The following is a 14,959-nucleotide window of genomic DNA, read 5'->3' on the forward strand; positions in this document are numbered from 1 at the left end:
ACTAGGGTTTGTAAGTGAAAGGTTATGGTTGATGATCCGCGTACTGAGTTACGATGATTTGGGGTTATCCCAACGGATGAAATCAAATGTTGTGGCACAAGTGTGCAACCTCTGCAGAGTGTAAACCTATTCGAATAGTCGTGTCCACGGTTACGGACGGTTGGAAAGGCCATACTGTTACCTGTGTCAGATATCTTCTGAAAATGTTGATGATTTGAATGGTGACTTGTTTTAAATCACAACTGGGTTGTGGGAATGACACTAATGTTCCCAATTGAGTTAGTTAGCACATGAAAGAGTCTTTATCAAATTCTTGTGAACTAAAATTGGCTTTATGCAAAAGAAACTAGAGCTTAGCACCCCCTTACTAGAATTGTTAGTACTTAGACTAGTATTAGTTTGCGAGTACTTTAAAGTACTCACGGCTGTGTCCCTAGCTATTCAAATGGCCAGACTATGAAGAGGAGCAGAACTGTCAAGATGACGGCAATCAAGACGTCTACGACAACTAGGAGTCTTCCGACGTCAAGCGTTGGCCTGTCGACTAGAGAGTCCATTCTATTTACACTTCCGCTATGAACTTGTGTTCGTTGATCGATAGATCAACTATTTGTGTAATATGGATCATGTGATCTAAATTTGTAAGACATGTATGGTTTGTAACGAATGATGACTATGATATTCGACTGTTATGTTTCGCAACAACAATATTCCTGGGATTGCGATGAATGGCATAATAGGCATCTGGACTTAAAAATCCGGGTGTTGACAAAAACCCTAACAGATTTTTGGCTTTTTCATGGTTTATGGGTATGATGGCAGATGCAATCTACATTAGGAAAAACTATAAATTCTCACCGAGCAACCTGAAATCTGATACCACTTGATAGGGCAAAGGTGGCCGATCTTTCGATGAGAGTATGATAACGTCGATTGGTTGGTGGAGTTCGTGCTTGACGATCCGACTACACGTGCAAAGCTTATGCGCCAATGCAATCGCTAGGACAATCACCGGGAGTTACTGATCTTGCGGGAGCACGATCAGCCTGACCAGAAGGTCTTAATTCATACCTGAAATCGAGAACAAGTAAGAACTAAAGATGCAATCAGAATATTGCGAATAGAGATGAAAGCTTGATTGATAATGGTGGGATTCCGAATAGTCGATCTTATTCTGGGCGTTGGCCTCAAAAGAAGTACACGAAGTTGCAGCAATTGGCTAACTTTTAATCTAATCAAAATCCGAGTCTAAACGTGATGGCTATGGGGGTATTTAAAGGAGGAAAAGGTCGGGTTTCGGCCAGCCATACGTATGGTGGCCGAAACAAACCCTAGAAGGCCTTTCCCCCTTCAATACGGACTCTAAAAAGTGGTTGTCTTAATTCCTACGAAAATGACATGGGCCTTGCCAAAAACTAAAGGTGACGCAGCACCATATTATGCTATGGACGAAATTATGAAGTGTGAATCTCTATATTCCGTCCATGTCTTCATCTATTCTTATGGTGGCTTCAAAGTTCTGAAATCTCCACTTGTGGCATCATATTCAATCCTCAAATACTTGCTGCCATCACCTCCATGCGTGATCATGCTCCAATGATTGTCCTCCTCATCCATGCTAGGTCCATCATTCCTAAGAGTAACAAACATATCTGATTTAGGCAGCATCATATTCTCATGTATGTGAGGAATAGTTCCAAGAAACGAAAGTACCTGATAGTTAAGTTGTTTGGCACGAGCTCGAGTGATTGGTCCTTGTATTTGTGTGGCTGTAGGTACAGCGGTTGTATCAATAGATGGGATGTCCTCATCATCTGGTCGAGACAGACTTGGACTCGGCCGGTCTGGGGGCCGGTCGGCTGGGCCTGGGACCGGGTTGGCCGGTTCAAACCGGGCCAAGGACCGGGTTGCAACCGGGCGCTGGATTTGTCGCGCAGTAACGCTCCCGGTTGGCGCCGAGGCAGATCCGGCGGACCGCCCGGTTGGACCGGGCCAGGGACCGGGCGCGCCGGCGTGGCGGCCGGTCTGACCGGGTGCTGGACCGGCCTGGACTTCGTCTTCTCCTCTCGTGCATGCCTCCCGCTCCTCCCTCGCGCGTCCATGAGATATCTTCATGTCCAGCTCCGTGTCCAGCTTCACATCCATCTTCACGTCCAGCTGCTCCTCTCCTCCTCGTGCGATGCTTGTCTCCTCTTGATACCTGATTATACATAAGTAAGAGGACTTAGGCAGTATAAAGTTCTCATCAATCAAAGTATCGTTTAGGAACAAGTTCACCTATTGTTTAAGTAGCTTCGCACGAGCCCTTGTAGTTGGTCCAATCCGAACTTCATTGGACTTGAGCTTTACAGCAGCTTCATCTTCATCTTGCAATGACGGAGGTAGTGGTGTAGTAGGGATGTCCTCATCATCTCCCCCCCTTCAAAAGGCGTCGACCTCGACTCTCCAAGGTCTTCTCCGTCATATGGTGTCAAATCAACAACATTGAAAGAATTACTGACACCAAACTCATCAAGTGGAAGATCTATCGAGTATGCATTATCGTTGATCTTGGCAAGCACTTTGTAAGGACCAGCACCACGAGGAAGCAACTTGGACTTCCGCAGCTTCGGGAACCTATCCTTGAGAAAATGTACCCAGACCATATCACCAGGCTTGAACAACATCTCCTTGCGCTTCTTGTTCATCCTTGCAGCATTGCTCTTGCCTTTCTTCTCTATCAACTCTTTAGTCTTCACATGAATCTTTCGCACAAAATCTGCCCTCTTGGATGCATCCATATTAACTCGTTCATGTACGGGCAAAGGCAACAAGTCAAGTGGAGTAATGGGTTAACATACACCACCTCAAAAGGACACAGCTCTGTGGTAGAATGTACCGCCCTGTTGTAAGCAAACTCCACATGCGGCAAACACTCTTCCCACTCCTTCTGGTTCTTCTTGATCATGGATCTCAACAGTTGTGACAAGGTTCGATTCACCACCTCAGTTTGACCATCAGTTTGGGGATGACAAGTAGTATTGAAAAGTAACTTTGTCCCTAGCTTTCCCCAAAGTGTCTTCCAGAAGTAGCTCATGAACTTCACATCACGATCAGAAACAATAGTCTTTGGGACTCCATGTAGCCGTACAATCTCCCTGAAAAACAGGTTAGCAATATGCGACGCATCATCGCTCTTGTGGCAGGCAATAAAGTGTGACATTTTAGAAAATATGTCCACTACCACAAATATAGAATCATGGCCTCTCTTAGTACGTGGAAAACCCAACACAAAATCCATACTTATATCCTCCCAAGGTGTAGTAGGTGCCGGTAAAGGAGTATACAACCCGTGAGGCTTCAGCTTGGACTTGGACTTGTTGCAAGTAATGCATCTCTTCACATACATGTCCACATCCTGCCTCATCTTTGGCCGATAAAAGTGATCAGCGAGCATGAGTAGCATCTTCTCACGCCCAAAGTGACCCATAAAACCTCCAGCATGTGATTCCTGCAATAAGAGCAAACGCACAGACGATTCTTGAACACATAGTTTGTTTGCTCTAAACAAGAACCCATCATGTATGTGATATTTTTCCCATGCTTTACCAATAACACACAAGCGGTATGGTTCATCAAAATCATGATCAGTGGCATATAAATCACATAGTACTTCTAATCCAGGAATTTTAACATCAAGATGAGTTAATAGCATAGTTTTCCTAGATAGAGCATCAGCAACAATATTATATTTTCCCTTCTTATGCTTAATAATGTATGGAAAAGACTCAATGAACTCAACCCACTTAGCAAGACGCCTATGCAAAGTAGATTGGGCTTTCAGATATTTCAAAGCTTCATGATCAGAATGTATGATAAATTCTTTTGGCCACAAATAATGTTGCCAAACCTCAAGAAACTCTAATTAAAGCATACAATTCTTTATCATATATAGGATAGTTCAACTTAGCACCAGAAAGTTTCTCAGAAAAATATGCAATTGGGTGACCCTCTTGCATCAACACACCACCAATTCCAATACCACTAGCATCACATTCAATCTCAAACTGCTTATTGAAATCAGGAAGTGCAAGTAACGGTGCAGAAGTTAACAATCGTTTCAGTTCATCAAAAGCATGATCTTGGGCTACGCCCCACTCAAAGACAACACCCTTTTTAGTCAATTCATTCAAAGGTGCAGCAATAGTACTAAAATTGGGCACAAATCTTCTATAAAACCCAGCAAGACCATGAAAACTTCTTACTTGACTCACATTCATAGGAGTAGGCCAATTTTGAATAGCTGCAATTTTAGACACATCTACTTCTACTCCATGCTTAGAGACAACATAACCCAAAAATATGACCTTATCTTTGCAAAATGTGCACTTCTCAAGATTACCATAGAGTTTACTATCACGCAACACTTGCAAAACATGTCGAATATGTATAGTATGATCAGATTCATTGCGGCTGTAGATTAATATGTCATCAAAATACACAACCACAAACTTGCCACTAAAATCACGCAAAACATGGTTCATCAGTCTCATGAAAGTGCTAGGTGCATTAGTTAAACCAAAAGGCATTACTAACCACTCATATAAACATAATTTTGTTTTAAAGGCTTGTAAGAGCAAACTTTAAACCCCAAGTTTTGTGTGTTTGATGACAACACTTGAGTAATCTCACCGTGTGCCTTGAGTATCATTGTTAGATTTGCAAGAGCACGGTGACCTCGCCGGACGCGTCAAGATTGGAAGACTGAAGCGTAGTTGATAGGTTTTCTGGTTTTGTGTGTGTTTAGCGAGGTGACATGGTTGGAGAGAAAAAGGGAAGAAAACCAAATTTAGCCAGGCCGGTACTACCGGTACCTGTAGCGGTAGTACCGCTACCCCTATAGGTACCGTCCACGGTACCGCTCTGAGTTCTGCGCCGAAACTGACCCAGAATACGAGTTGCGGTACCTCTGCAGTACCTGGAGCGGTAGTACCGCTCACAAGCGGTAGTACCGCTCACGGTACCGCCCAGGTACCGTAACGAGTTACGGCAGTACCGCTCTAGTACCGCTCCGGTACCGCTACGAGTCCAGTAAGGTTTGGACCCTGTTGCGGTACCTCGAGCGGTACCTCGTGCGGTAGTACCGCTCTGCGTCCTTTGACCAGATTTGGGGGGATTTCGAACTCAGAGCGGTAGTACCGCTTCCCTGAAGCGGTAGTACCGCTTAGGCAAAATCTGGACATAACGGTTGGATTTGGAGGAGCCTATTTAAGGGCCCCTTCTTCCCCAACACAATTTTATCTCTTCCCCCTCTCTCTCCTCCATTATTGCTGAGCTTAATCCTTGAGGATCTCCTTCCCCATCCAACCAATATTGCCCAAACTTTGAGGATTGGTGGAGGAGACCCCGATCTATAGTTCTACCAAGAGAGATTTCACCAATACTAGCTATTCCTTAGTGGATCTTGGTGGTAGGGTTCCTTTAGTGGAGCATTGGAGAAGAGTTCCTTTTGTGGAGCATTGGAAGGGTTCCTTTGGTGGAGCATTGGAAGGGTTCCTTTGGTGGAGCATTGGAAGAGTTCATATGGTGGAGCATTGGAGATGGGTTCCTATGGTGGAGCATTGGAGATGTGCAGCTATGGAGTCTAGCTTGGTGATGTACTAGCTCCATAGGGTGTTGGGAGCATCCTTGTGTGTGGAGCTCGCCCCAACCTTGTGAAGGAATTACCGCCTCGACCGGTGCCTTAGTGGAAGAGGGAGAGCACCTCTGTGGAGCTCTCTCGAGGAAGAAGGTGAGGCCTTCCTTCGTGGTGTGGCCATCTAGTCTCTAGTGTGAGACTAGCACCTCCTCAACGCAGACGTACTTCCTATTATGGAAGGAACTGCAGGAAACAAACCTCGACCTCGCCTCGCGCCCCCCGGTTGTCTCGCTCCTTACTCTTGTTATCTTGTTGATTCCTTTACTTGTTGCACTTGTCCGATAATCATTGTAGGATCACCCCTATCGCTAAAGTTCTCACCTTTACCTTCTGTTGCATAAAAATTGAAAAAGACTAAAACTTGCCGTAGCGCCATTCACCCCCCCCCCCCCCTCTTGTTCGCTACGATCCATTCAAGGCTGTTTTCCACTCATCCCCTTCTTTCATCCTAATTTGATGATAACCACTACGCAAATCAATTTTAGTGAAAACAGCAGAACCACTCAATTCATCTAGCATATCCTCTAAACGAGGAATAGGATGACGATATAGAATAGTAATGTTGTTTATCGCTCTACAATCTACGCACATACGCCATGTACCATCTTTCTTAGGAACTAGAATAACAGGAACAGCACAAGGACTAAGGCTTATGCGGATATAACCTTTGTCGAGTAGCGCTTGTACTTGCTTCTGTATCTCCTTCGTCTCTTCGGGATTCGTCCTATATGGCGCCGGGAATCAAGTCTATTTGATGCTCAATACCACACAATGGTGGTAGTCCCGCGGGTACCTCCTCCGGAAACATGTCATGGAATTCCTGCAAAACATTAGAAATACCAAGAGGAAGAGGGGGCATGTCGTTAGAAACCAAAACCGTACCCCTTTATATAAGCACAAGAGGCATGGCTGTAGGATCCTCACTAAATTCTCTCATGTCTTGTTTGGTGGCTAATGAGACTAAGGAATTCACTCTCTCACTTTTCGTTATATCACTCACGGCATTACAATTCTCTCGCCTATCTATAGGTGCATCATCCAAGTTTACTTCAACTTTCTGACGAGACTCATTGACAATTTGTTGTGGTGGCATAGGCTGTAAGTTAATTTTCTTGCCCTTGAACTCCAAGTGATATGTATTGGCACGGTTGTGTTGCACAGAACGGTCATAGAGCCATGGCCGGCCCAACAGCAGGTGACACACCGTCATAGGAACCACATCAAAATCAATGGAATCCTTATACGGTCCAATCTCAAAATCAACACGCACCATGTGGCTCACCTTCATCTCACCATTATTGCTCAACCACTGAATATAATATGGATGCGGGTGCGGTAGATACTTTAGTTTCATCTTGGCACATAACTCTTTGCTTGCTAAATTGCGACAACTTCCGCCATCAATAATGACCTTGCAAGCTTTATCAGGACCAACAAGTGCCTTTGTTTGAAACAAAATACAGCGCTGTGTAGATGCACTTGACTGCACATTAAGAACACGCTGCGAGACAACAATAGTTTGAGCTTCAGAAGGAAAAGCATCATAACCATCACTGTCATAATCATCCTCATCTGGAGCATTGGGATCAACATCATCTCCAGTTTCATACTCATTGTCCTCATTAATGATCATAACTTTGCGGTTAGGACAATCTCGCTTGAAGTGACCCTTGCCACCACATGTATGACAAGCCATATCGCGGTTGCGCACTGTCGACATGTTAGAACTAGTTCCACTTGCTGCAGGAACGGGATTCTTTGTGTTAGACACATTGGAGACCGGCTTGCTAGTCGAAGTAGAGACATCCACAGGGCACGAAGATGGAGCCATGGAGGACAGCGTCCGAGGCGTGTAACGCCCAGCTCCTGTAGCACGGCCCTTTATTTGCAGTTCTTCTGCCAACTGTGACTTAGCTTCTCTTGCATGATGTAGTAGCTCATTCATAGTAGCGTAATTGTGATGACGCACAATACCTTTGATGTTAAACCTGAGACCATTCAGAAAATGTTGTAGTGTCATCTCAAGAGACTCACGGACATGGGCACGCTGCATAAGCATCTCCATCTCCATGTAGTAAGCATCAACTGTCATTACACCTTGTTTCAATTGGGTCAACTTGTCAAAGACGGAACGCAAGTAATTGGTAGGCACAAAACGAGCTCTCATTGCCGCCTTCATAACACGCCATGTGATAATAGGAAGCTCACCATCTTCTTCTCAAGCACGAACAAGTCCATCCCACCAACGCAATGCATAGCCATCAAATTCAGAGGAAGCAAGCTTGATCTTCCTATCTTCAGTATAGTCAGAATGTAAATGCCATAATCTCTCAATCTTCAGCTCCCATGTGAGATATTCTTAAACATCAGTACCTCCTTCAAATCTGGGAATTGAGAACTTGGGCTTACCCAAACCATCTTCTTGTTATTGTGGAATACGTTGGGCTCCGACGGGGACAAAACCACGACAACGGAGACCATCACCAACGCCACGTCCAAGACCACGACCAATACCACGTCCTTGAGCATTAGCAGCTTCCGCATTGTCACCTTGCACACTGCCATCGTCATCATGCGGTGGTTGTTCTGGTTGCACCATTGTACGTATCTCACCAACGATGTTAGTCAACGTTTGTATAGATGCTTGAAGGGTCGTCATCGATGTTTGAACGGTGTTAACTGTTGTAGTAGCTTCATCGACCTTCAAGTGGACACTCTGAATATCTTTATCCAATGCTTCATTAGCAACACGGATTTCTCTTTGTAGATGATCATGAAGTGCCTCATATTCCAGCCAAGTAACTGTCGCTGCTGGATCCTTTTTCTACATCACATCAACATCCTCAGAAGACATGATTAGTAGGTTAGTGCACTAAACAAAAATCTTAAGTGGTACTCTCACAACTCACTCAAAACTGATAAGAAAGGTAAATCTTACCGCTCCAAAGTGAATTAGTATTGCTTACCAACTTGGATTGACGGATTAGTGCACGGATGTAGCGAAGGGAATATCAAGGGTATAAGAACAAATCACATGACAAAGCAGGATATATGTGGGGTTGTATGTAGGCTACCTATCTGCACCAATAACAAGCTCTAGCGCTGACCGTAGGGACAACCAATGATACTTACACTAGGCGATAAATGTGGCAATGCAACTATATGTAGGAAAAAGATTGCAATGCTCTAGAGAGACGCTAGCAATGCTCAACGAAACAGGCACAAGATTGCTCAACTACGGGTGCAGTAAAGTAAACTTAGGCCTTCACTTGATTCTACTAGCACTTCACTTTTCTTTTTGGATTTTTTTTGTATAACACGCAGCTATGTAGCTATTTTTTGCTTCTTTTCTATGGTCTCTTTTTTTTATGACACAACTCCTTGATAACACGGCCAAAAAGATAATGCAAAGCACCAAAACCCTAATGAGCAGCCTGTCGAGCGGTAAAACTAGTCTCTTCTGGGGAAGTTCCTAGACACGTATATCGAAAGGCTGTGGCTAGGGTTTGGAAAAAACACACTGTATGCTATGTGGACTCGGAGTAACAAAAACTGAAACTAGATTATAGTAGAGACTCAAACCCTAACAATACTAGATGAAAGAAAAAGATACGCAAAAACAACTACGAAAAGCAACTAAAACTCGAAATTAGTGCAATCTAAGGCTATGGCAAACCCTAACCCTAACTTTTTATGGCTTTTTCTCGAAAGGAAAACACTCACAACTCAACTATGGGGTGGATTGTGGATGGCTTACCGAGGAAAACTGGAAATCTGATACCAAGATGATAAGGGGTTGCCCGATCTTCTCAGTAAGTGACGGGTGGTGATGAACACGAGATGATAGCAGCGGATGAAATCGATGATATGAGGAAGGTAACTTGTATGACGCCGACGAAGTCTCTCGATTGATTCCTGATGCCAACGCAACAACTCTCAACCCTACAAGATATTCGCAACTCCACACACTTGCGCACGTAGCCGCCGACCACGAAGCGGTAGATTGCAATCTTCTAATCCCCAATGGAACAGCAGATCACACAAACTTTCAGTAGCATAAAACTCCAGATCGCAACGAATTGGAGAGTTGGGATTCAATAGTTTTGCATAGCAAACAACTAAGAACTAGGGTTTATCTTAAACGTGGTCTAAAGCAGCTAGGGGGCGTCCAGGGCACTTATATAGGCGTCCGGGACGACTTCTGATCGAAAAGATACAAGAATAACCGATCCAGAATAGATCTGGTCGAGACAGACTCGGACTCGGCCGGTCTGGGGGCCGGTCGGCCGGGCCTGGGACCGGGCTGGCCGGTTCAAACCGGGCCAGGGACCGGGTTGCAATCGGGCGCTGGATTTGTCGCGCAGTAACGCTCCCGGTTGGCATCAGCGTGGCGCCCGGTTGGCGTCGGGCGGATCCGACGGACCGCCCGGTTGGACCGGGCCAGGGACCAGGCGTGCCGGCGTGGCGGCCGGTCTGACCGGGTGCTGGACCGGCCTGGACTTCGTCTTCTCCTCTCGCGCATGCCTCCCGCTCCTCCCTCGCGCGTCCATGAGATATCTTCATGTCCAGCTCCGTGTCCAGCTTCACGTCCATCTTCACGTCCAGCTGCTCCTCTCCTCCTCGTGTGATGCTTGTCTCCTCTTGATACCTGATTATACATAAGTAACAGGACTTAGGCAGTATAAAGTTCTCATCAATCAAAGGATCGTTTAGGAACAAGTTCACTTGTTGTTTAAGTAGCTTCGCACGAGCCCTTGTAATTGGTCCAATCCGCACTTCATTGGACTTGAGCTTTACAGCAGCTTCATCTTCATCTTGCAATGACGGAGGTAGTGGTGTAGTAGGGATGTTCTCATCAGGTTGAAAAATTGGGGCAAAGACTAGAACCCTCAAACCCAACCCTTATATCTGTTATAAGGGTTGGGTTTGAAGGTTCTAGTCTTTGCCCCAACCCCAACCCTTCTAATTGTCATATGACATATCACAATTATCATTAGAAAAACACAAACAACATTGAAACAACTAGGAAATGAAAATCATTGATGCATGGTTTAATAGTTTACATCACAAAATCATCATCTTCCACCTCTCATCGGCACCATCACCAAAAAGTTGCACCTCGGAGCCATCTCCTCCACACCGCCATCGCCTCAAGCACCTCCATAGGCGTCGGTGGTGGATTCCTCCACACGTCCATCGCCACCACAACTCATCAGAGTGTCACCTCGAAGAGTAGAGGACGCACCACGAAGTAGCCTCTTCCTCTCGGCGATGTCCTCCTTGGTCTCCTTCGGAGAGTGGACAGACATGTAGGGCAGGACACTCCAAAGACTAAATCTTGCAGTCGTGTTCTACCAAACCAAATTCACAGGCACAAGGAGTGACCCAATCGGAGATATCAAATCCCAAATTAAACATCTCATCCCCGAATCCGCGCCAGCCGAAATTTCACCCCAACGGATACCTGAGCCTATGTGCATGCGGAGAGGATGACGATGCGGCGACGGGCGCGGCGACGCAGCTCGGGGGAGGCTCTGAGAGGTGGGGGAGGCGGCCGGAACAGGGGCGAGCGCGGCAGCTCGGGGGAGGCGGCGGCGGGTGCGACGACTCGGGGGAGGCTCGGGGAGGCGGCCGGCGCGCGGTGGTCGGGCGGCGGGCGCGGTGACGCGGAGCGGCGACGGCGGCTCGGGGAGGCTCGAGATGTGGGGAGGCGGCCGGCCACGTGGGCGGCGCGGCAGCTCGGGAGGCGGCGGCGGGCGCGGCGACTCGGGGAGGCTCGGGGAGGCGGCCGGCGGCAGTGGTCGGGGTGGCGGCGTCGGGCGCGGTGACGCGGGCAGGCGGCGGCGGCTCGGGGCGGCGACGCGGGGCGCGAGCGGTTGGGGACGGTGAATGTTCCCTCCCGCGCGTGTTGCAATGCAAGTGCGGGTTGGGGCAGTTTAGCCTCCCCAACCCCCACTTCTACAGGTTGGAAGGGAGAGTAGGGGTTGGACCTCTAAATTTTTTTAGGGGTTTAGGGGTTCTAGTCTACGCCTTTTTCACGCCGAACACTGTAAAAAAGCGATTATTTTTACAGATTTGAGGGTTTAGGGATACTACTAGTGATGCTCTAAGCCGCCGCGGCGCCGACGGTGAAGGAGGAGCGGTTGCTGCTCTCGGGTATTGGTGGTCGCGAGGAGCCCATTGGCGGCCGCGTCGCTCGTCGTGTGAGCCTGGGAACCCAACGTAGGTCCCGTTCGTACTATCTGGTTTGTCTCCATTTCGCCTCCTTAGAGCATCTACAGTCGCGTCCCCCAAACCGCGCCGGATTGAGCGTTTGGGGGACGTGTTTTGTTCGTGCCGCGTTTTGGGGACGTCGCTCCCCAGCCGCGTCCCCCAAACGCCTCCCCAAACATTTAAAATACTTTTTTTGGCATTTTTATTTCAATTTCCACAAACTAATACATAATTAGGAATGTGGTTTACACGAAGACACAGTTTGGAACATGGTTTTCCACAAACTAATACATAGTTTGAACCATGGTGGACACAAATATAAAATTTTGCAAAAAAACTAAACCTAACTAGGCCGTGCATCGAAGGTTTCCTGTGATCGCTGCTAAGAAAGAACACTCGAAGGCACATCCAGTCACCCAAACTGGAAAATCCAGCGGGAGGATGGTGCCCTTGTTGGTTCTACCGATGAGGCGAACATCTAGAAACTTCCGTGCACGTATTCGCTGCGAAGAAACAACACTCTTCATCATCAGTCGTCCTCCTCGTCGGTGTTGTCGCCGTGGTAGTCCCGGCGGCAGCGCGTCTCGTCGAAGACCTTGACGCTCATGTCCCTGTCGCCAAAGTAGGAGAACAGGAGGATGAAGCCGGCTTCAACGCTGTGGTGCCGCGCGAACTTCTCCTAGCCGATGATGAGGTACATCTTGCCGCGCGCGTCGTAGATCACGTCGACGATCCACCGGTAGTAGCCGTCCGCAGCCTCCCGCAGATGCATCGTGCGCGGGCGGTCGTCGCCGGCGACGTAGTCGGCGAAGGAGTCCGGCAGCCTCTGGATGCCGCGCGGGTCGCCCTTGAGGACGAGGACGAACTCGAACAGCACGTCCGGCTCCACGTCCATCTCCGACGATGAAGCCGACGGCGTGGGAGGCGACGGCGACCGTTCAGCTCTGCCGCGGCCACGACCACGACCACAACCACGGCCGCGAGGTCGGCCTCCGCCTCTACCAGACATAGCGTCGAGTCTTGTTGAGATGGTGGCGGCTAGGGTTTGGGAGAGAGGCGCTAGGGTTGGTGTGTGAGAGGGACGATGAGAGGCGGCCCTTTTATAGACCGGAGGGAGGCGGAGGAGCGGTGGCGCTCATTAACGCCGGCACGCAGAGCTAGGCGCGACAGGACGCGTCGCTGCGCCTCTGCGGGAACTGCACCGTCGCTGCGGGAACTGCACTGTCGCTACAAAGCCAATAACTTCAGTCGCGAGGTAGGCGACGGTTAGGTTAAAATTTATTGTGCCGCTGACGAGTCGGCCCCGCCACTCCCCGCCTCGCTTTTCGGTGTGTCCGGCGTCCCCGGACCGTCCCCTGTGGGACGGGGACGGGCTCGGGGCGCCGGACACCGTATCGGGGCGCGCCGGACAAAATTCGGATTTTGGGGACGCGACTGAAACGGTTTTTTGGTCCGGCGCACCCCAAATTACTTTGAGCGACGCTTTGGGGACGCTCTTAGAGCATCCCCACTCGTTGGCCCTCCCCACGCCCAAATCCGGCGAAATTTTCGTCCGGATTGGAGGAAGATTTGGCGTGGGGAGGAGTAGTTTCCGAGCCGCGTGCCCAGGCGAAGACGACGATGCGAGTTTGAAAAACGGAAACTTGATAAACTTCGGCTAAATTCGGGCGAATATAGACTAAATTTAATGATATTTAGACTAAAACGGGCGGAGTTAATACATAGAGGCCGAATTCGACTATATTTCGAATTCGGCTAGGGGAATTCAAATGCTAATTTGAAAACACGGCGCTCTACATGCCCAAACGGCGGTAGAACACCGTGTAGTCGTCGGCGCCGTCGTCGGAGCCGTCGTCCTCGACCTTCGGCACCTTCGGCGGCGCAGCCTGGCGGCTGCTGCCCTGGCCGACGTCTCCCCACCCCAGGGATGGCTTGTACAATTCGTCGTCCGAGGACTCGAGGTCGACGACGGGGACAACGACGCCGGATGGAGGTGTCGCAGGACGGCGGTAGCACGCGGCGTCGTCGGCGGCGGTTGGAGTGGCGCGGGCGGCGAGTTGGCGTGCGGCGGCCAGGACGAACATCCGCCGCTGCTGCTCCGCCTCCTCCTCGCGCTCCCGGTCCGCGCTCGGACCACGCCAGGGCGGCGTCCTCGGGGAGGGCGTTGTCGGCGGGCACCAGGTCGTTGAGCGACCCGGCGATCGCCTCCGCCACGGCGGCGTCCTCCGCGCGCTTCGCCTCCTCCTCGGCGAGCCTGTTTGCGGCGGCGGCCGCGGCGGCCGCGGCGCCCTCCTTTTTCACCGCCTTCCTCTTCCGCCCAGACTGGGAGGGTTGGTCGCGGATGACGAGGGCGCCGCTGCTGCGCCCTCTGGTCGGCGGCGGAGACGCCGGCTCCTTCTTGACGCGCACCGGCGTCGAAGGCGACGTCGCCTCCTCCCTCTTCACCGGCGCGAAGGATGACCTCGGCGCCGATCCGGAAGACGACGAGCTGGCAGCCATGCGCCGTGGCTGCCAGACGTTTCCCCGGCGGTGGCTCGCCGATGCCCTCGATGGAGGGGGCATTGTGAGCACCGGGAAGTTTCCGCCCTCGATGTGCGCGAGGACGTTCGCCAGTGTCCTTTCCGGCGCGCTCCACCAACGTCGGCGGCCCGCGGCGTTGTTGCGCGGAGGCGGAGGCGGCGGGCCGTCGTAGGAGGCGAGCTCCCGCTCCCACCGCCGCAGGAAGTACGAGTTCCACGCCGTGTAGTTGTCGGGGTGGTGGCGTGGCTCGGCGCGCTCCTCGTCCGTCAAGGTCATCCGCGCCTCCTCGATGGCGACATCGAGGGCGTGGCCCCGAGGCGGCGGCGGGATTGGTACGCCGCCAGCACTAAGCCGCCACCCGCCGCCGGGAGGCCTCGTGTCCGGCGGGCAGGGGTACCCCGCCTGGTGGAGGAGGTGCCCCTCCCACGCGTGGAGCGACCGGCGGGGGAAGCCGTTGTTGGCTGCGCCGTCGTCGTCGTAGAACGCCATCGGGAGAGAGTAGAGGGAGAGTGGAGGGAGAGTGGAGCACGGGGTACGCCTCGCGGCGAG

The sequence above is a fragment of the Lolium perenne genome, chromosome 3, assembly GCF_019359855.2.
Source record: "Lolium perenne isolate Kyuss_39 chromosome 3, Kyuss_2.0, whole genome shotgun sequence".
NCBI classification, from domain to species: Eukaryota; Viridiplantae; Streptophyta; class Magnoliopsida; order Poales; family Poaceae; genus Lolium; species Lolium perenne.